The sequence below is a fragment of the Andrographis paniculata genome, unplaced genomic scaffold (assembly GCF_009805555.1).
Source record: "Andrographis paniculata isolate CXL003 unplaced genomic scaffold, ASM980555v1 Contig64END, whole genome shotgun sequence".
Lineage (NCBI taxonomy): Eukaryota > Viridiplantae > Streptophyta > Magnoliopsida > Lamiales > Acanthaceae > Andrographis > Andrographis paniculata.
In genome coordinates, this window is record NW_026137600.1 from 2,175,910 (window position 1) to 2,196,922 (window position 21,013).

Sequence of the window (21,013 nt, forward strand, 5' to 3'; positions counted from 1 at the left end):
TAATTACAAATAAAAAATCAATTACAAATATATATTTTTTAATTTCTTAAAATAAAAATATATAAAAAAATCAATTTAATATAAATATTATGCAAATTATAAAATTATTACTAATTTTAATATAATTTTAAATTTTAAATATAAAAAAGTTAATGTATAATTTTTTTACATTATATTTATTAAATACTTTGTCCGTCCCGGCTAATTATGCATTTCACTTAGGCATGAAAATTAAAATTTAATTATATTTTTATATAAAAGTGAAGTGGGTAAGAAGTAAAATAAGAGTATTATAAAAAATTTATTAAAAAATTGATAAAAAGATTATGTGATAAGTAGGGTGGGTAAAATATCCGAGCAAAACCATTAAATTGCTGAACTTAGCTGAATCGAACCAAATTTTTAGTTAATCGAGCAAATTCAGTTCAAAATACAAATATTTTATACTTGATATTTGTTCGGTTCAATTCAATTTCAGTTTTTAACATTTTTTTTTGGTTTGATTAAACGAACCAAATATATTTATATTATTATATTTTTAAATTTATATTAATAATTATATTATATATGGATTTAGTTCAATTCGATTAGGTTCATAAAAAAATAGTGAGAAATTGGTTGTTATTTATTAAAATGAAGATAATAAAATTGTGAGTGAATAAAATTGTTTATTATATATAAGTTTAACGGACAATCAAACAAAAAAAACTGACATAATTATAGCGAGCGTAAGGAGTAATATATTTAAAAGGTTATACACTTTAATTTTAACTGATAAATAAGATATTTTTTTAACTTTTAATACCAAAAATTTAAAAAATAAATAATCACATTTATAAATATTTAGAATTGTAATTGTTGTTCATATTTTATTTGATTTATTTTAACACAAGCAAAGATACCTATAAAATAAATAGAAGTATATTAGTGGAACAATGAAATAGAGCATAACATAGTATAGGTAAAACGAGATATCTTATAAGTATATAAAATAACGTTGAAGCATTTAAATATAATTTAAGAGCACATTAAATTTATACCAAACAGATTGAAAAAGAAATATAAAATAGAGATCAATATTATATTAAATAAGTAAATAGGGGAGTGTAGAACAATTCTTTTATCATATGAACTGATTTGAAACTTAATTTATCTCTTTTTTTTTTTTAGGTGTAATATGTGAAAAAGTCACATCATAAATACATAGGCATATTTCATTATTTGTATATTAACGGTCATATCATTGATGACAATACTAAGCTAATTATTATTATAAATAAAAAAATAAAAAAATAAAAGGAAATATAAAAATGTTGGTAGTGTTATAAAATATATAACAAAATATGAAAATACTACTATAATATATAGATATTGTAATATATGTAAAGATATGTAATAAAGTATATATGTATATATAATCTAGAGAGAGATAGAGAGACGATAGAGAGAGAGAGGAATATATGAAGAAATGCAAAGTCATCTCATTTCCATATACAAGGCTTATTTATAAGTCATTTTTAATACAATTAGTCATCAAATATAGACATATGTTACGATAATATGATGACACCTACCATAAATAAATAATGACTCATAATACTCCCCCGTAGGTGTCATTAATTCCAATGAATACACCTCATTAAAACTTTACTAGTAGAAAATTCAACGGGACAAAAATACTGGTAAAAAAAAAGAGTACGTCATTCATGCATTAAAAATACTTCCCCTAATGTGGACATCACTTGAAATATCGTTCCCTCTGATGTGAACATCATTTGAAATCTTCCAACCGACGCATCCCGATGATCTTTACTAATTTCTCGAACGTTGCGGTTGGTAAAGCCTTGGTCAACAAGTCTGCTAAATTTTGGTCTGATCGAATCTGCTGCACATTTATTTCACCATTTTTCTGGAGATCATGAGTAAAGAAAAATTTCGGTGAAATATTTTTCGTTCTATCTCCTTTGATATATCATTCTTTCAGCTGCGTTAGACAAGCTACTTTATCTTCGTACAAAATAGTTGGATGATTATTATTTTCAGATTTCAAACCACAATTCTGTAAAATGTGGTGAATCATTGATCTTAGCCAAACACACTCTCTATTGACCTCATGAATTGCTATTATTTCTGCATGATTCGAAGATGTGGTGGTTAATGTTTGTTTAGTGGATCTCCAATATATCACTGTACCGCCACAAATAAACATATAACCAGTCTGAGACTTGAATTTATGCGGGTCAGAAAGATACCCAACATCTACATATCCAATCAATTTATGTCGAGATCCTTTCGGATATAATAGACCAATATCAATAGATCCTCGGAGATAACGAAAAATATGTTTGATTCATTTCCCATGTCGTTGTGTTGGCATTGCACTAAATCTGGCCAATAAATTTACAGCAAACGCTATATCTGGTCTAGTACTGTTAGCCAAATACATTAGTGCACCAATAGCACTTAAATATGGTACTTCAAAACCAAGTGCTTCCTCATTCTCCTCTTTTGGTCTAAAAGAATCTTTAATAGGATCTAGAATTCTAACGACTATTGGAGTACTTAATGAATGTGCTTTATACATTGCAAATCGTTTCAATACCTTCTGGGTATATGCAGATTGATGTATCAAAATCCCATTTTCCAAGACAAAATTTCGTTCTCCCGAAATTTTTAATTTCAAACTCCCTTTTCAAATATTCAATAGCTTCTTAGACCTCTCCAAGGGTTCCAATTAAATTCAAGTTATCCACATAAACAACTATTATAACAAAATTTCTCCCATATTCTTTTATAAAAACACACGGACAAGTAGAATCATTGGCATATCCCTCTTTCAATAATAATTCACTGAGATGATTATACCACATGCGACCAGATTGCTTGAGCCCGTATAAATACTTTTGTAATTAAATAGAATAACGTTCTTTTGGCTTTGATTTATATGCATCGGGCATGCAAAATCCTTCAGGAATTTTCATGTATATATCACTATCCAACAAGACATAAATTTGCAGTTACAACATCCATCAGACGCATTCCAAATTTTCATGTACCGCCAAATTGACAAGATATCGAAATGTTATTCCATCAATTACTGGAGAATATGTTTCATTAAAATCAACTCCATGTCTTTGTGAAAAACCTTGGGCAACAAGTCTTGCTTTATATCTGGCAATTTCATTATTCTCATTTTGCTTTCGAACAAATACCCATTTATAGCAAACAGGCTTAACACCTTCAGGTGTTTGAACAATTGGTCCAAAAACTTTTCGTTTTTCTAGTGAATTTATTCAGACTGGATCGCATCTTTCCATTTTGGCCAATCTATTCTTTTCCGATATTCATCAACTGATCTAGGTTCTGGATCCTCGTCATTTTCCATTAAATCAAGTGCTACATTAGATGCAAAAGCATTATCCATAATTGTGTCATTTCGGTTCCAATGCTTTTCAGTAGTAACATAATTTATTGAATTTTCAATAATTTCATTCTCTTCAGGAGAAATTCTATTAGGATAAACGTCCTCATCAAGTTTATCAGGATCAATTTCTTTAGAAATCTTATCCATGTTACTACTTGTTTCTTGAGGATTCAAATCCTCAACCCTTTCATTTGTTACTCTTTTTCTTTCGAAGAATTTATCTTTGGAACCTATAGGTCTAGCACGCTTTAGGCGTACATTTGATTCATTAGTACTTTGTATTTTGTCTCCAGGAATAACAATTTTAGCAGGTACATTTTCAACAGCTATATAAGATCTAGTGACCCTGTTGGCGTCACAAAAAGCATCAGACAACTGATTTGCTATTCGCTGCAAATGTAAAATTCTTTGTACGTCTAATTCACTTTGACTTGTACGAGGATCAAGAAAACTAAATGGAATTTTCCAAGTAATTTCCTTTTTCGGTTGATCAGTTTCTCCCTCTAATATCAGGAAATGCGACTCATCAAAATGACAATCAACAAAACGAGCCGTAAACGAATCACCAGTTAATGGTTCAACATATTTAATGATAGATGGTGATTCATACCTGATATATATCCCCAATGTCCGTTGGGTACCCATTTTTGTACGTTGGGGCGGTGCAATTGACACATAAACAACGCACCCAAAAGTTCTCAAATGTGAAATATTGGGTTTTTCATTGTACACTAATAGTATTGGGGAGTAGCAATGATAGCTTGTCGGTTTTAATTTTATAAGTGTTGCTGCATGCATAATTGCATATCCCCAAGCAGATACGAGAAGTTTGGATTTCATTAGCATAGGTCTTGTAATTAATTGCAGCCTTTTTATAAGTGATTCAGCTAGACCATTTTGAGTATGTACATGAGGTACAAGATGTTCAATGTCAATTCCAATAGACATGTAATAATCATCAAATGTCTTAGATGAAAATTCACCAGCATTATCAAGATGAATTTTCTTTATTGGGTGATTTGAAAACTGAGCTTGTAATCTACTTATTTGAGCAAGCAACCTCGCAAATGCCGAATTGCGGGTGGATAATAAACACATATGAGACCATCTAGTAGATGCATCGATAAGTACCATAAAATATCTAAATGGTCCGCATTGTGGATCTACAGGCCCATATATATCACCCTTAATTCGTTCTAAAAATGAAGGGGATTCAGTTCCCACTTTTGCTGGTAATGGTCTAGTTATTAACTTCATTTTTTAGCAAGCAACACATATAAAATCATTTGGATTTAATATCCTTTGATCTTTCAAGTTATGGCCATTGGTATTTTCAATAATTCTTCTCATCATAATATTACCGGGATGCCCAAACCGGTCATGCCAAATCATAAAAGCTGTAGACTTCTAGTCTACCAGATATGTTTCAACCACATTAATCCTTGTGCAATATAATCCGGAAGACAATGAAGGCAATTTCTCTAATATATATTTATGTCAATCAATGAATTTTGTAATAAACAAAAATTCATTATTTGACCCACATGATGTCTCAATATGATATCCATTTCTACGAATATCATTAAAACTCAACAAATCCCTTTGAGATTTACTACAAAATAGTGCATTTTGGATATCAAATTTAACTCACTCGCGGAGAAATATTATTGCTCTTCCAGAGCCCTCAATTAATTTCGCACAACCACTGATAATATTCACCTCAATTTTTCCCAACTTCAGGTTGGCAAAATATTTCTTATATTTTAGAATGGTGCGCGTTGATGCACTTTAAATGAGACATGAATTGTCTTCCATATTATTCATTATAGCGTGCTCTGTATTCATATTTCTTCTTCTTTAGGTTGTTCAAAATATATATCATCGGAAATTTCAAATATATATTATCCCACTGCACCTTCAGGATGCTTAATATGCATCTCAATATACACCCCCATCAGAGGTTTTAAAATATGAACCTTCAGGGTTCTCAATATACACCTTCAGAATATTCAATATACATTATCGGGGATTTTCAAAGTATAAAACCTTCACGGTTATCATGTACCTTCTGGGTACATAAAAAAAAAAATAACACATATCATTGTGTGCTAATAAAAATATCACCATCACTCACATTATTTCAGATAAATTCATTTACTAAATATTGACATCTTTGGGTGCCGTTTTTGAGTAACTAAAAAATCATAAAAATACGTTATCTTTACATTGGCACTTCCTCGGCAAAGCCTCGTGTTGATAACGTGTTATAAAATATATATCTGTTGAGTAAGGAAAACCAATGTGTAGGGTGTTTCGAGAATAGGCTTATAAATTAAACTATGGGTTTAGGTATAGGCCCAATGATCAAGGCGTTATTAAGAAATGGCCTTTTCGGGAGAACTTGTGACTAGGTGATCGGTGGATATAGAGATCGGACAAGGAAAGGTCGGACGAAGGAAAGGGAGACTGTAGGCATTTAGGTCGGTTGGCATGGAGGTCGGACAAAGGGAAGTCGGGCGAAGAAAGATGAGGTGGCCGATGCGGAGGTCGGGCAAATGGAAGACGGGCAAAGGGAGACAAAGTAGTGGACGTGCAGGTCGGATAAGAAGCAGTTCCAAGGCGGTTGGAAGAAGTTACAACTGGCAATCGGATGTGAAGGCACGATCTGATAACGATATTGGGGCGGTTGACATGGGTTTTTAAATAGGTCTTTTCACGAGCTGAAGGGGGGATCTTCAATCGACATCAAATTTAGTGAATTTCTTTTAGGGATCATCCTTTTACTTTTACAATCTGTAGTGTTTCTTTTTTCAATTCTTCTTATGTATCGTACGGTGTCTAGGGATTCTTAGTCTCAGGCATTTATTTAATCAAATTCGAAGATAATTTCTATTTTCGGATTTTACTTTTTATTGGGGCGGTTGACATGGGTTTTTAAATAGGTCTTTTCACGACCTGAATGGGGGATCTTCAATCGACATCAAATTCAGTGAATTTCTTTTGGGGATCATCCTTTTACTTTTACAGTCTGTAGTGTTTCTTTTTTCAATTCTTCTTATGTATCGTACGGTGTCTAGGGATTCTTAATCTCAGGCATTTATTTAATCAAATTCGAAGATAATTTCTATTTTCAGATTTTACTTTTTATTGTTGAAAATTTGCATCAAAAATTTGGCGACCACAGTGGGAGAAAGGCAAGATTGATGATCTTACGTCAAGAGAGAACTTTATACGACTGAGGTCTGGCCGAATCATCGGAAGGATCCATATGACAGGCTCACAGTCCCAAGTATCTTCAACACTTGTGGGAGATCCAATCTCACCACCTGCCATGCTGAATGCAGGGGAAGCACCACAAGCACATGTCGATTGGGTGTCTTATGTTCAACATTTGATCAATCAGCAAACCCTGACTATGCAGAACATGTTGCGTGAGCAACAAAATCTCATGCTGAATATGTTAGATCAAGCTCTATCAAGGGTTACTTTTCAATCCACCCAGTTACCTGCAGGGATGTCACCATCTAGGTTACAAGCAAATTTTGCGGGGCCTTCTTATGTAGACAACACCCTTCCTAGTGCCACTGCTTGGGTTGATAAAGGAAAAACTCCACTAACATACCCAAATAATGTTCCACTGGGTGTCAGAACCGAGCCAACCTTCTCCAGAGAAGAGAGAATGAGAGGACAAGCTCATAATCCCATTCTTGTGTTCGAACCTATTCCACCCAAAGTAGATGCGGAAGACATCGCTCAAGTTCTGAGGGTGCATTTCGGAATGAATCCTCAAACAGTGAACAGGCCGGCACATCAGAGACCATTTCCAGAAAGAATCATCAATGAGCATCCCCTTCCGAGGAATTATAGGCCACCTGATTTCCACTCCTTCTCGGGAGAAGACGGAGCTTCGACCATTGAGCATGTGGGACGTTTCACGGCTCAACTAGGGGAAATGGGCAATAATCCTTTTCACAAATTACAGTTGTTCGGGTTGTCTCTCATAAGAACAGTTTTTTCCTGGTTTGCCAATCTTCCGCCAGGACAGTTGCAGACCTGGGAGGGTTTGGAAGCGGCTTTTCATGCAAGTTTTTTCAATCCTCTTCCAACAGTCTCACTTACCGACCTTCTGGAGATTAGGCAAATACCGGAGGAAACTGCCTACCAGTTCATAGAGCGGATACGACTGATGAAAGGACGTTGCCCAACAGTCATCAAGGAGAGCAAAATGACCAATTTGGTGGTCAGGAATATCCATACATGGCTGCGATAGGCTTTGACAACCCATGATGTCGGAGATTTGGCCAGTTTAGCATCCAAAGCAGGGAGACTAGAGTCTCTCTTTAGAGAGAAGGACCACAACTTCCGGCGGAACAAGGTCCAGCAGATGGCCAGTGTTGATACAGAGATGTATACACCTGATGATGAACAAGGGAAAGGTGTTGAAGAAATGGCGGCAGAGATTGTGAATGGCAAGCCTTATGTATGTTCCAAACTGAAACCCCTCTCAGGGGCGGAAGAGCGGGAGCAACCAACGTTTGACGTATCCAAAGCAGACGAGATCTTCCATATTCTACTAGCGGATGGTCAAATTCGCATTCCTAAAGGGCAGCGGTTGGCGACAAAGGAAGAAATAAAGGGAAGGCCGTACTGCAAGTGGCATAACTCCTTTACGCATTACACTAACCAGTGTACGCATTTCTGAAAGGAAATTCAGAGGGCTATCAAAGCTAGAAGGTTCAAATACGTGACGATGGGAGTAGAACAACAGCCCTTCCCGAAAGTAACTACTGCAGTAATCTCTGTGCGTTCTTCACAAGACACACAAAGAGATTATGAAAGAGACGCCAAGCGGAAGGAGCGTAAGCCAAAAGAGCGAGAGCTTGATCAGGAGGACAAGTTCAAGATCTGCGAAACCAGAGTGGCAGAGAAATGGGACAAAAAGAATGGCTTCTTCAAAATGGAATTTGAGGACAAATTGGTGGTGCAAGATCGACCAACGCGTAAGCCACAACCAGTCCATGACAAATGGAGTCGGAACAGAAAGCCTTTACCCGTAGATATAGATCCCCGATTTCCAGGTATGAATCGTATGCAAATCCGTAATACTAAACGCAGATATGCAGCTCGGCATGGGAGGCAAGTAGACAAAGGGAAGGAGAAGAAGAAGACATCACCCAAAAGGAAAAACTCGAGCTGGGAGATCGAAAGGCCTATCAAGAAGGCCAGGTGTTTCCGGTGTCAATTCTGCAGACGGATCAACATTGATCCCAAGATAGAAGCAGCCGAAGAAGAGGCACCTGAGATAATCTTTGGGTCATTTGCTCCAGAGGAGACGAGGGCTTTACGTAGCGAAATAGTGAAGACCCAAAAAACCGGGTTCGAAATCAGGATGACTGGTATGCGGTGGTTCGAGGAAGAAGATGAACCTATTTGGGCAAATCTGAAAGAAGAGGAACTAGAATGGGCGGCAGTCCCCGACCTATGGTTTTTCCACCTATACCAGAAGGAGCAATCCCACACTTGAAACCATTATATGTTAAAGCTCACATCTGTGGTAAGTCGATTAACAAGGTTTTCATCGATAATGGAGTTGTCTTCAACGTTATGCCTTTCAAAACGTTGAAGAAATTGGGAAAATGAATTGGTGATCTGTCTCCAGTAGATATCTAGATGACAAGTTTCACGGGGCAACCGACGGAAACAGAAGGGATGATGCTAGCCCCTATTGAAGTCGGACCGAAGGTGATTTCAACGGTGTTCTTTGCGGTAGATGCCAACACCACTTACTCGGTCCTTTTAATGCGAGATTGGATTCACGCTTCCAAATGCGTGCCCTCTTCTCTCCATCAGCAGATCATGTTTTGGGAAGGAGATCAAGTGTTCAGAATGAATGCCAGTACTAATCCGTTCGGCTCCACAGAAGTTGTGGAAGAGTCCGTACTTTATTCTGAGTATGTACCTCCGATCTCATAAACAGCTGTGGCAGATGAGTTTTCCTAGAAGAGTTGTAAGCTCACTGCGCAGGAGTATGTGTTTCATTAGAAACATTTTTCTTTCTTATGGCTCTGTTGTTAGCCAAAAACGGTAAATTTATTAAAGTTTAATTATGGAAGAGATAGGTGAATACAATTTGTTGATTAAGCTGTTTTATTTAAACCAATTAATAGTTAGACTAAATAGCAAGGAAGGTTCCAGCAATAATATTGATAAAGAAGAAGGCTTTCGCTGGCCTGATATGTTGAAGAAAACAGAGCCTTCTTTGTCAACTCAGGATCCGCTCATTGAGTACAATGTAGGAACTGAACGGATACCCAAGATGGTTAGGGTTAGTGGTTTGTTGTCTAAAAACCAGCAGAAGCAAGTGGTAGCCGTAATTCGGGACCATGTGGAGTGTTTGGCATGGGATTATTCCGAAATGCCTGAATGGGCACGAGATTTAATAAAACATAGGTTGCCTATTAAGAAGGGGTTCAAGCCGTATAAGCAACCACCAAGAAGGGTTAGTCCAGAACTGCTTCCACAGATCAAAGAAGAAATTAAGAAATTGTTGAAAGTAGGGTTCATTCGACCCTGTCGATATGCATAATGGTTAGCCAACATTGTCCCGGTAACCAAGAAGAATGGAAAGATTCATATCTGCATTGACTTCTGAGATCTCAATCTGGCTACTCCTAAAGATGAGTATGTAATGCCCATAGCTTATATGTTGACCGATTCGGCAGCAGAACACCGAATTTTAAGCCTGATGAACAGTTATGCGGGGTATAATCAGATCTCACTGGCAAAAGAAGATATACCCAAAACCGCATTCAGGTGCCCAGGAGCCTTGGGGATCTACGAATTGATAGTTATGCCGTTCGGTTTAAAGAATGCTGGAGCAACCTATCAACGGGCAATGAATACTATCTTTCATGATTTGATTGGGCAGTCCATGGAGGTATATATTGATGACGTGATCATTAACTCTACTGGCTTTGATACACATCTGGTTGACCTAAAAAATGTTTTCCTACGGATGAAGCAGTACAATCTGAAAATGAACTCAACAAAATGCGCCTTTGGAGTTTGGTTTTTTAGTGCATGAAAAGGGAATAGAGGTTGATGCAAATAAAACTAAAGCCGTTTTGACAATGCGACTCCCTCGGACGGTCAAAGAGGTTCAAAGTTTGTTGGGTAAAGTGAATTACCTGAGGAGGTTCATATCAAATGCTGCAGGAACATTAAAACCCATCACAAAGTTGCTAAAGAATAAAGCAACCGATTTCTCTTGGGGTCCGAAGCAGCAGGAGGCATTAGAAGAAATTAAGCAGGCATTAACAAAACCACCCGTGTTGGTTCCCCCAAGAGGAGACCGACCTCTCAGACTGTATGTGGCAAACAGTTTCGATGTGTTGAGTAGTCTGCTGGCGCAAGAATGGGAAGACGGTAAAGAAAGGGCTATTTACTACTTAAGCAAAACTTTGGCAGGGCCGGAGCTGAATTATACCATGCCCGAAAAAATATGTTATTCTTTAGTCTTCGCATGTACTCGATTGGAGCACTATATACTACCAAGAGAAACCGATGTGGTTTCCAAAGTGGATCTGATCAGATTAATTCTGCATAGACCAACCATGCAAGGAAGGTTAATGAAATGGGCGATCAGATTGGCTCTCTTTGCGTTGCGACATCGACCTATCAAGGCAATAAAAGGGTAGGTAGTGGCCGATTTATTGGCTGAATTTACGAACAGCGAACCAACATAAAACAGAATGGTACCCTATATAGGTACTAGTCCCTGGAAAATGTTTTTTGATGATTCTCGTTCAAAAAGAAGGTCAGAAGCAGGACTTATATTAGAAGGACCAGGAGCCCGGAAGATCAATCTGCAACTCCAAATGGATGATATGACTCATAACTTTGCAGAATATGAAGCATTGATTTTGGGTTTGAAGGCACTTGTGGCTAAAGGCGCACAGACGGTCATGATTTGCGGACATTCTCAATTGGTCATCAATCAAGTGTTAAGACGGTACACTTGTAATTATCCTCATTTACGTCAATATAGAGATTTAGTATATCGCATGTTATATAGAATTGAGAAGGTGGTTATTGAGCATGTACCAAGAACAGAGAATCGACAAGCAGATAATTTGGCTCAGAATACGTGTCAGCAAATAATTATTGGCAATATTGATACGAGTACAGATTGGAGAATAAAAATTATGGTCTATCTGGAATCACCAAATTTTGCGACTCATGTGGGTATTCGATTGAAAGCATTACGCTTTCAATTTATTGAAGGGGTTCTGTATAAGAGAACCTTCGAAGGAGTTTTATTAAGGTGTTTGGGACCAGAAGAATCCATCAAAGTGATGGAAGAAGTTCATAGTGGAATTTGTGGAGCACACCGAGCATGACTGAACATGCGATGGGCTATTCATCGTTTGGGGTTTTATTGGCCAAAAATATTTGATGATTGTATCAAATTTTCTAAAGGGTGTCAGAAGTGCCAGAGACATGGCCCATTAAGCCATCTGCCAGCAGTGGAACTCCAAACGATGATTAAACCGTGGCCATTCAAAGCCTGGGTGTTGGATGTAATAGGGAAAATTCATCCGGCTTCATCGAAGCAACATTCGTTCATCTTGGTAGCTACTCACTATTTCACCAAATGGGTAGAGGCAATCCCTTTGAGGAATGCGACACAGAAAGAAGTGATCGAGTTTGTGCTTAATCACATCATTTATCGGTTTCGGATCCCTTACACTCTTATGATCGATCAGGGTTTGATGTTTACCGGGGAGAAGTTTATCAAGTTTTTGGCCGAGTTCAACATCAAACTGCATCATTCTTCGCCTTACTACCCGTAGGCTAATGGATTGGCCGAAGCGGCAAATAAAATTGTCATCGGCATTATCCAGAAAATGATGGAAGGAAATCCAAGGAAATGGCATACATTGTTGCCTCAGGCATTGTGGGCCCATCGACTAGATTTTCTCCCTACCAACTCATGTTCGGGCAAGATGTTGTACTTCCTACGGAATTTGTTGTATCTTCACCCAGAATAGTTAATACGATAGTGAATAATGATGAGGCATATGTACAAGGGATGTGGCAACGAATGGAAGAGGTGGAACAGATCGATTGAATGCTCTGGATCGAATGGTTAAACAAAGTGAGATCAGAGCTAAGCATTATGGGAAAAGAATATCTCCAAAAGTTTTTGCAGAAGGAGATTTGGTGTGGAAAACAATTCTTCCTACATATAAAAAAGTGGACCAGTTAGGTATATGGTCCCCCAATTGGGAAGGTCCTTCCATTATTCACAGAGTAAATGGAAACGGAGCTTTTATTATTGTGAATCGGGAAGGGAAATTGGTACATGAGAATATTAATGCTAAGTTTCTGAAAATGTATTTTCCTGTCTTTTCAGAACATTGTCATTAATTTTTATTACAAGAGAACTGAGAACCCTTCAAGGGTTCGAACCCACAGAAGGGGGTTTTATTCATCATCTAAAAGGGTGACACAAAAATGATCATCCTCTGGTTCAGAAACTTCATCCCAGTTTGCAGAAACCATCTCAGGTTCTTCATCCAGAAGGTCTTCTAAATCCGGACGATAGCGATCCCATTGATCTTGCATTTCTTGAAGGTCTTGTTTGGTGCGAACTTTCATATATTGTAAAGAATAACATTCTCGTTCAGCAAGTACATGCAGCGTGGAAAATGTTGATCTTTGCTGGCAAAAGATGTTGTTCCAGCTAAGGTCAGGAAGAATGGCCATAACATGATGGTTTATTATATCCATATGATGATCCAAGTCCGATATGCGGGTAAGAATATCAGTAAGGGGCTCACAGCTGGTAGACACACGTTCCATCAGGCGAATCATACGATGTATGATCTTCCTACCTCTGCCAGAGAACTTAAATTTAAAGTCCAGCTGTTTCAGTATCTGTATCAGGTCCTCGGCATGATGGCCTATGGGTGTTTTCCCACAAGGAATGGTTGCAAAGAACCCTCCTAATTGGATGAAAGAACACGAATGCGAGGAGAAACCATTTGGATGTAAGTGTCAGTTTGTGTTGGTGACATTCATGGTGGAGAAGTATAAGTTATATATATTGCAGTGTTCAGTTTCTAACTTAGCTGAGATGCAAAAAATATGGATATGTGTTCTGAAAATTAGGATATTATATATATAGACCAAGTCTGGAAGTTATATACATGTCACAACAAAATTAGGGAGAAAGAAGGGCCCGAAGGGCAGCTCGGAGGTCGGCCCACTTTAGCTCCGATCGGGTTTCCTGACAACGCTAGTCGGCCTCCTGGTGTCCTCTAACGAGTCTCATTCGTATGCTCGATTGGAGTTGATCGTAGAGGCTCATTTGTGTTTGGCGATGTTCCTCCACTAGGCGACCTCCTTCCTGGATGTTGTCATCTAGGGAATCCAACTGTTGTTGAAGGCGTCTGAGCTCTTCCGTCTTTTGGGAGATCTCAGCCGCCAGCGTTTGTCATGCTTGTTGGAGTTCATCCAGCGTACCCTTGGCAAGATCAAGGTCTTCGTTGACCTTCTTCAAGGATACTTCAAGGCTAGCCGGATCAGCGGTCGGTTGAGATAACGTGGCCTCGGATGACAGAGGTCGGATCAGAGGCAGTTCGGCCTGGAGTTCTGTTCTCCTTTCCATCACCCGATCGAGGATGGGAGGAGCTTCCGACTCCAGTGGGTGCTATATTAACAAGTTTATCACGACCTGAACCAAAGCCTCAAGGTCGGCCGGATTCAGGTCGGCGAAAGGCAAGTCAGCACAGCGTGCTATGATTGGTCGGGCGGAAGTCGGGAGAGTAACTCGGGCCAGTATACTCATCTCTTGGGCAGTCTAAAATGAAAAGTGTCAGAGTATAGAGGAACAAGAATGAACTCATCGAAAATAGATACAGGTTTGAAATCTACCTGATTAAAAATGTCCGTTGCCTCGGAAGGAGCCATGACCCGAAACGCCATAGGAGTACCTTGGCGGGTCGTCGGGCCGATGGCCGACTCGTCTGCTGGTTGCAGACGATGGGCAGCGACCAACTCCATATCTTGAAAGGAAGTGTTAGTTAAGGAAAGGAAATAAAAGAATCAGAGGGTAAAAGATAAAGGAATACTATCCGAGCCCCTTGGGATAAAATTTACTGAAACTTTGCCCGACTTTGAGGAAGAGATCTCCTCGATGTCGTGAGGCGGTGGGATCGGTTGGACTGGTTGAGGCGCTGCGGGAGGTCCCTCGCCCACGGGTTGGGCGGCTGGCTGCAAAAGCAGCACATCATCTTGGTCGGGCGGTGCCACGGCTTGGTCGGGCAGTACCGCGACTTGGTCGGGCCGTGCAGCAATATGGTCGGGCACCGCCACGGCAGCTTCAAGTTCCTAGTTGAGTAATAATAAATGAGTTAGGTACTTCTAAGGAAGGATCATATGAAAGTTTGGAAAAGAATTTTTTAGTTACCTGTGGTGGTCGAGGAGCAGGCAAAGACAAAACTGGAGGAGAAGTTTGCCTCCCCGCCGGTTCCTCCTGCCTGCGGATCATCGCCGGTTCCCCCTCTACAACAATGGGGTCGGTTGAGAAGCAACCGACGAAAGACTTAATTTGACCTGTAGAAAGGAGAATTGAAATTAGTGGTGAAGTTGGATAAGTGTTTTCTTTTTCTTAAAGGTATTAGGAAATACTTTACGTCAACCGGCAGAGGGGTCGGTTGTGCGATGGTCGGTCGCCCAGCGGTTGGAAGGTTTTCTGGTGGACCGACCGGTTGAGTGGGCAGTTGTTCGATGGGTGTGTCAGATGGAGCGGCGGTCGGTTGATTGACAGTCGGGACTGCGGCTGGCTGAGGAGAATCTGGAGTAATGGTCGGTTGAGGATCGATCGGGGTAATGGTCAGCTGAGTTGCGGTCGGCTGAGAGACAATCGGAGCAATGGTCGGTTGTAGTGAAAGGGTCTCTGAGTAAGAAATGTTAAAGTGAAAGAGGGCATACATTGGAAAAAATAAACACTTTAAAGGGAAAGAACTTACCGAATTCCTCTCTCAAGTATTTTGGTAGTCCGCTTGTGTCCACTGACAGAGACGCCAGGTACTCCTCGATTGTCTGCCTGTCGATGGCGGGGGTGGTCTTCTGTTTCTTCTTTTTTGCTCCAGATCCGCCTTCGGCAGGCGCCGGCCTCTTCCTTCTAGAAGCAGAGGCTAATGCTAGGGGCAGAATAAGTTTTCCAACCAACTGGTCGGTCGGGGGAGCAATAAGAGACCAAGTGGTTGACCACCAAGTCGGGAAAGCCTCAGCCGCCGAAGGTATAAGGCGGAAAGGTAAGTAGGAATTAGAAGTAATGTAGTTGGTGAGTTGGGAAAGGTAAGGTGGGATAAGCTCGGGGATCACTAGCCCTTCCGGCCTTTGAGGTATAAGGTGAGGTCGGGCTAACGGTCCCAGCAAGCCCTGACAGCAACCGAACTGTCGGGCCAGAAACTGGGGCTGATAGTTAAAAGTATAAAATGATCTATAATTTTTCTTGTCCGACCTCTTACTTGAAAATAGAGATCGGGGTTTCAAAGCAGAATCCCATGAGAAGGGATAGGTCGGATGGGGAAGAGGATCGGGATAAGAGCGGGGGTACGGAGTGTCGGGATAAAGCCAAAAAGGTTCGGTAGTATATTGTATAAGGGTTTCATAGGCATAATAACGAGAGTTACTACGGTCTTTAGTCAAAATTTGGGTAATGACGGGGTCGGATGGATGGAGGTTAGAAGAGCTAGGGGTTAGTTTGGCTAAGGCAAGACCTATCAACCTTTGAGGATTCGGGCTAATAGGTAGTCGGCCAAAGAAAGCATTCGGGAAATATAAGCGTAGCCACAGCTCCAGGAACCAAAATGGTCCCGAAGCAACTGTGTCCACCTTTTTGGTATTGGTTAGGCGGGTGTTCACTCGGGATAAGCCCTCAAAAAGGTTGGCTAGAAATAAAGTTCCTAAAGAGAAAAATTGGCAACTGGCCAGATGAATGGCCAGATCAACCTGAGAGGATAGAACGAGCTTGGAAGGAGAAAGAATGATATATTTGTGAAAAAAGAAGAAACTTAACTAAATTTTCAACTTTGAGGTTATATGGAAAAGCGTCAGGAAAAGAAAGTGTACCTGCATCGCCAAAAAATAAAGAAAGCTATGTGTTCCAATTCGGAAACGGGGGTGCCTTCTTCGCCCAAAAAATTAGTAACAAAGCTGGTCCAGCTTCTCTCTTTTTCGGCAAGCTTGGTGAGGGCCCAACCAGCATGGTCGGGCGAAGGTTCCCGACCTTCAAAAGAGACCAGAACGGGATCGTCGCCCACTATGGGTAAGTGGGCGATGATGGCCACGTCCATAAGGGTCGGGCCAATGGGGCCAGAGTGGAGAAAGAAAACTCCCATCTGTGAATGCCAGAAGGCCACCATTGCCAACAGGGCCTTGTCATGAAGGTGGAGAGGTTGAGTTGAAAGAAGGATGGCCTTGTCGATGCCCTGCCTCCTCCACTGCGCTTCGAAGTGAGGGAGGAGCCTCGCATGCCATTTGCGGTAGGCATCTTTGGGGTTAGTAAGGTAAGTCTTGATATTGTCCAGGAGTCTCTCCGGCTTGAAAGCAGCATCATTTATGGCCATCGGAGAGACTTGGGAAATGAGGGATTTCATTCGATCGGCCTCTTCGGCAGTGGTGCAATAGGGGCGAATGGTAAGGGTAAGGACCCTCGAAGCTACAAAATGCACCGACGGGTCAGTCCCGTCGAGAGGGAGAGCAAGGACATATTGGTTGGCCATTTACGAAGGATAGGCAGAAAACGAAAGAGACGAGGTTTTGGAGGATATTCGCTGGAGAGAAAAATGAAGGATTTCAGGATTCTGAGTGCGTGAATATGGAAGAGTGAGAGAAGAGTTTTACATAAACCCTACGATGTGACATAAAATAGTGTAATGATAACACTGTGCTACAAACCCCTAAACGTCACGTCTCACACAGTCCGAGAAGTGACGGTTAGAAGTGGGGTAGGAGAAGGCAAGTTGTTGAGTAAGAAAAACTAATGTGTAGGGTTTTTCGAGAATAGGCTTATAAATTAAACTATGGGTTTGGGTATAGGCCAAATGATCAAGGCGTTATTAAGAAATGGCCTTTTCAGGAGAACCTGTGACTAGGTGATCGGTGGATATAGAGGTCGGACAAGGAGAGGTCGGACGAAGGAAAGGGAAACTATAGGTCGGTTGGCATAGAGGTCGGACAAAGGGAAATTGGGCGAAGAAAGATGAGGCGGCCGATGCGGAGGTCGGGCAAATGGAACACGGGCAAAGGGAAACGAAGTAGTGGACGTGCAGGTCGGATAAGAAACAGTTCCAAGACGGTTGGAAGAAGTTACAACTGGCAATCGGATATGAGGCACGATCTGATAACGATATTGGGGCGGTTGACATGGGTTTTTAAATAGGTCTTTTCACGACCTGAATGGGGGATCTTCAATCGACATCAAATTCAGTGAATTTCTTTTGGGGATCATCCTTTTACTTTTCCAGTCTGTAGTGTTTCTTTTTTCAATTCTTCTTATGTATCGTACGGTGTCTAGGGATTCTTAATCTCAGGTATTTATTTAATCAAATTCGAAGATATTTCTATTTTCGGATTTTACTTTTTATTGTTGAAAATTTACATCAATAATAACAAAATATGAAAATACTACTATAATATATAAATATTGTAATATATGTATAGATATGTAATAAAGTATATATGTATATATAATCTAGAGAGAGAGATAAAGAGACGATAGAGAGAGAGGAAGATATGAAAGAAATGCAAAGTCATCTCATTTCCATTAAATACAATGCTTATTTATAAGCCATTTTCAATACAATTAGTCGTCAAATATAGACATGTGTTATGATAATACGATGACACCTACTATGAAAAAAAAAATTACTCAGTAACAGGTAATGCATTATTGGCTATATAAAAATGGTGATTGGTCTATATATATATATAATAAACAAATTAAAGAATATATATAAAAATGCACTGCCATGTGGCAGTGCATTATTGGCTAAATACATAGAATAGTGATTGATTTCTATATTTTTATTTTAAATAAAGTTATTTTAATCTTAATTTATAATTATTTATTAAATTATAATTATTTTTTTACTAATATATTTTTTAATTAATTATTAATTATTCAATACTTAAAATTCCGTGCCTAAACAAAATAAGACAATTTAAGTTAGTGGAGAGAGTAATATTTTGTGGTGAATGGTTGACTTACTTTGTATGAGTAAATAATATATATTATATTAATGTGTATGTATATTTGCATATCTTTAATACTCCCTCCATCCCAAATAAGGTGCAATATTTGTTTTGGCTACGAATTTTTAGGTGAGTAGTATTAAGTAGGATAATTTAGAAATTAGGTGATGTGATGGAGAGAGAAATGTATATTTTATTTTTTTATTTAGGTAATGTAATGAGATAAAGTGCAGAGTAGAGATTAAGTATAATTAATTATTTCTTATTTTAGAAATGTTGCAGGGTGTTTGGGACATACAAAAAAGAAATGTTGCACGGTGTTTGGGACGGAGGGAGTAATATTTATGGAGAATTGTTTTATTGAAAAATGTAGACAGAATATATACAACTATAATACTATATTTTTACATAATATATTTTTTATAATTTTTTAAAATTTTTATACAAAAATTAATAATAATCCTAAATTAAGACGGCGATTCTCTTTCTCTCTCTCTCTTTTTTTTTTTCTTATATTTTATTTTCTTCAGTCATTTTTCATTTTTATTTTTCTATTATTCTATTTTTATTTTTTTCTTATTCTACCATTGATGCTGACACAATTTAAGAAGAAATAGTGATGATGTTTCCTTTTTCTTCGACTTCATCCTCATCTTTCATTTTTTCCTATATTTTAAGATATAAAGTTATCATTATTGAATATAAATATAAATAAATACAAAGTGCAATAATTTATTTTATTCATAAATATAATGTATAACTAAACTAATGTTCATTTTAGTTTTAATAAAAAATAATTTAAAAATAATATTACAATATAAATTTATTGACAAGGTTAATTTTAATTAAATTTCAAAATCAAGCTCTAATCAAAACAAATAAATAAATTATTTAAGGTGTTCAGTAATTAATTTATTCAATAATTTTTAGTTTATTGTCAAACAATTATTTTAAATGTTTGATAAATTAGTTTTTTAAATTTTTTTATTGAATTTCGAAGTTAACTTTCTAAAATGTTTTTCCATATCAGTATATTATTTCATTTCTTTTTATTCTTAATTTATCCACATAGATTATTATTTCATTCACAAATATATATATATATGTCTATTAATATATATTATTATTATATTATTTATTAGTTATGTTAATATTTTTTTTTCTTCGTAAATTATAAATTTATTTTTATAAATTTAAAGTAATAAATTAAATAATTATTATTTATATGTAAAATATTTAATTTTATTAAAATAAATACAAAGTAAAAAATATAATATTACTGTATTAATATATTTATATATATCTTTTATCATATAACTTTTTTATTCAAAATAAATATTAGAATAGATTTACTTAAAATAAGTTTATTAAGAAGTAATCTAATAAAAATAAATATACGAAGAATTTCTATATATTATTTCTAATGAAAATGAAAATTCATATGTTAGAATGATAAAAATTAGATATTATATTTTTATAAGAAAACTATATATATAATAAATATAAATATAAATATAAATTATAAAAATATTATCATTTTGTATACATAAAGAAATTTAAATAAATTTAAACACAAAAAAATCAAATCTATAAAATTAAAATACACATAAATAATATTATTACAAAAAAAATAAATTTAATAATACAATTAATAACAATAAGTATAAACAAAAAAATTAATAATATAATTAGTCATAGGACTAGTAATTCTAAATACATCAATAAATAAACAAATTCTAACCCCAAACTCTTTCCACCGTTTCCCCAACATTCTCCTTTCTTCACCTTTTCTTCTTTTCTTCTTATCGGTTTCTTCCGTTACTTTTCGATTCCTTCTTCACACTCATCTCTTTTTTTCACCGCATTTTTTCCAGAGATGACGTCCGCTGCTGTTAGAGTATCCGGTGAGTTTTTATTTTTACTTTATTGTGTTCTTTCTTTTTTTCTTTCTTTATTTTTTTCCATTTGCAACTTCTTCCGGAATCATTTGTAAGATGTGACCTTGTGTCACGTATTAATTATTGATGATTTAAATAAAATTAATAATAGATTTAATAATAATAATAATAATAATAATAATAATAGTAATAGAATTAGTTTGGTCAAATTGATAGTGGTCCACTTTATCATTATCCATATAGAGCGTGAGATAATGATTTTTTATGTAAAGGATTCTGGTCCTCCCTCTGCCTATAAAAAGGCCAGAACAAATCGATTATATCACTCACAGAAATTAAATTTATGTGTTCTAGCATTGAGGCTAAGAGGGAGAAATCAGATATCCAACTATCGTTTCAACTAGAGGATCCAACTCATCGTTCC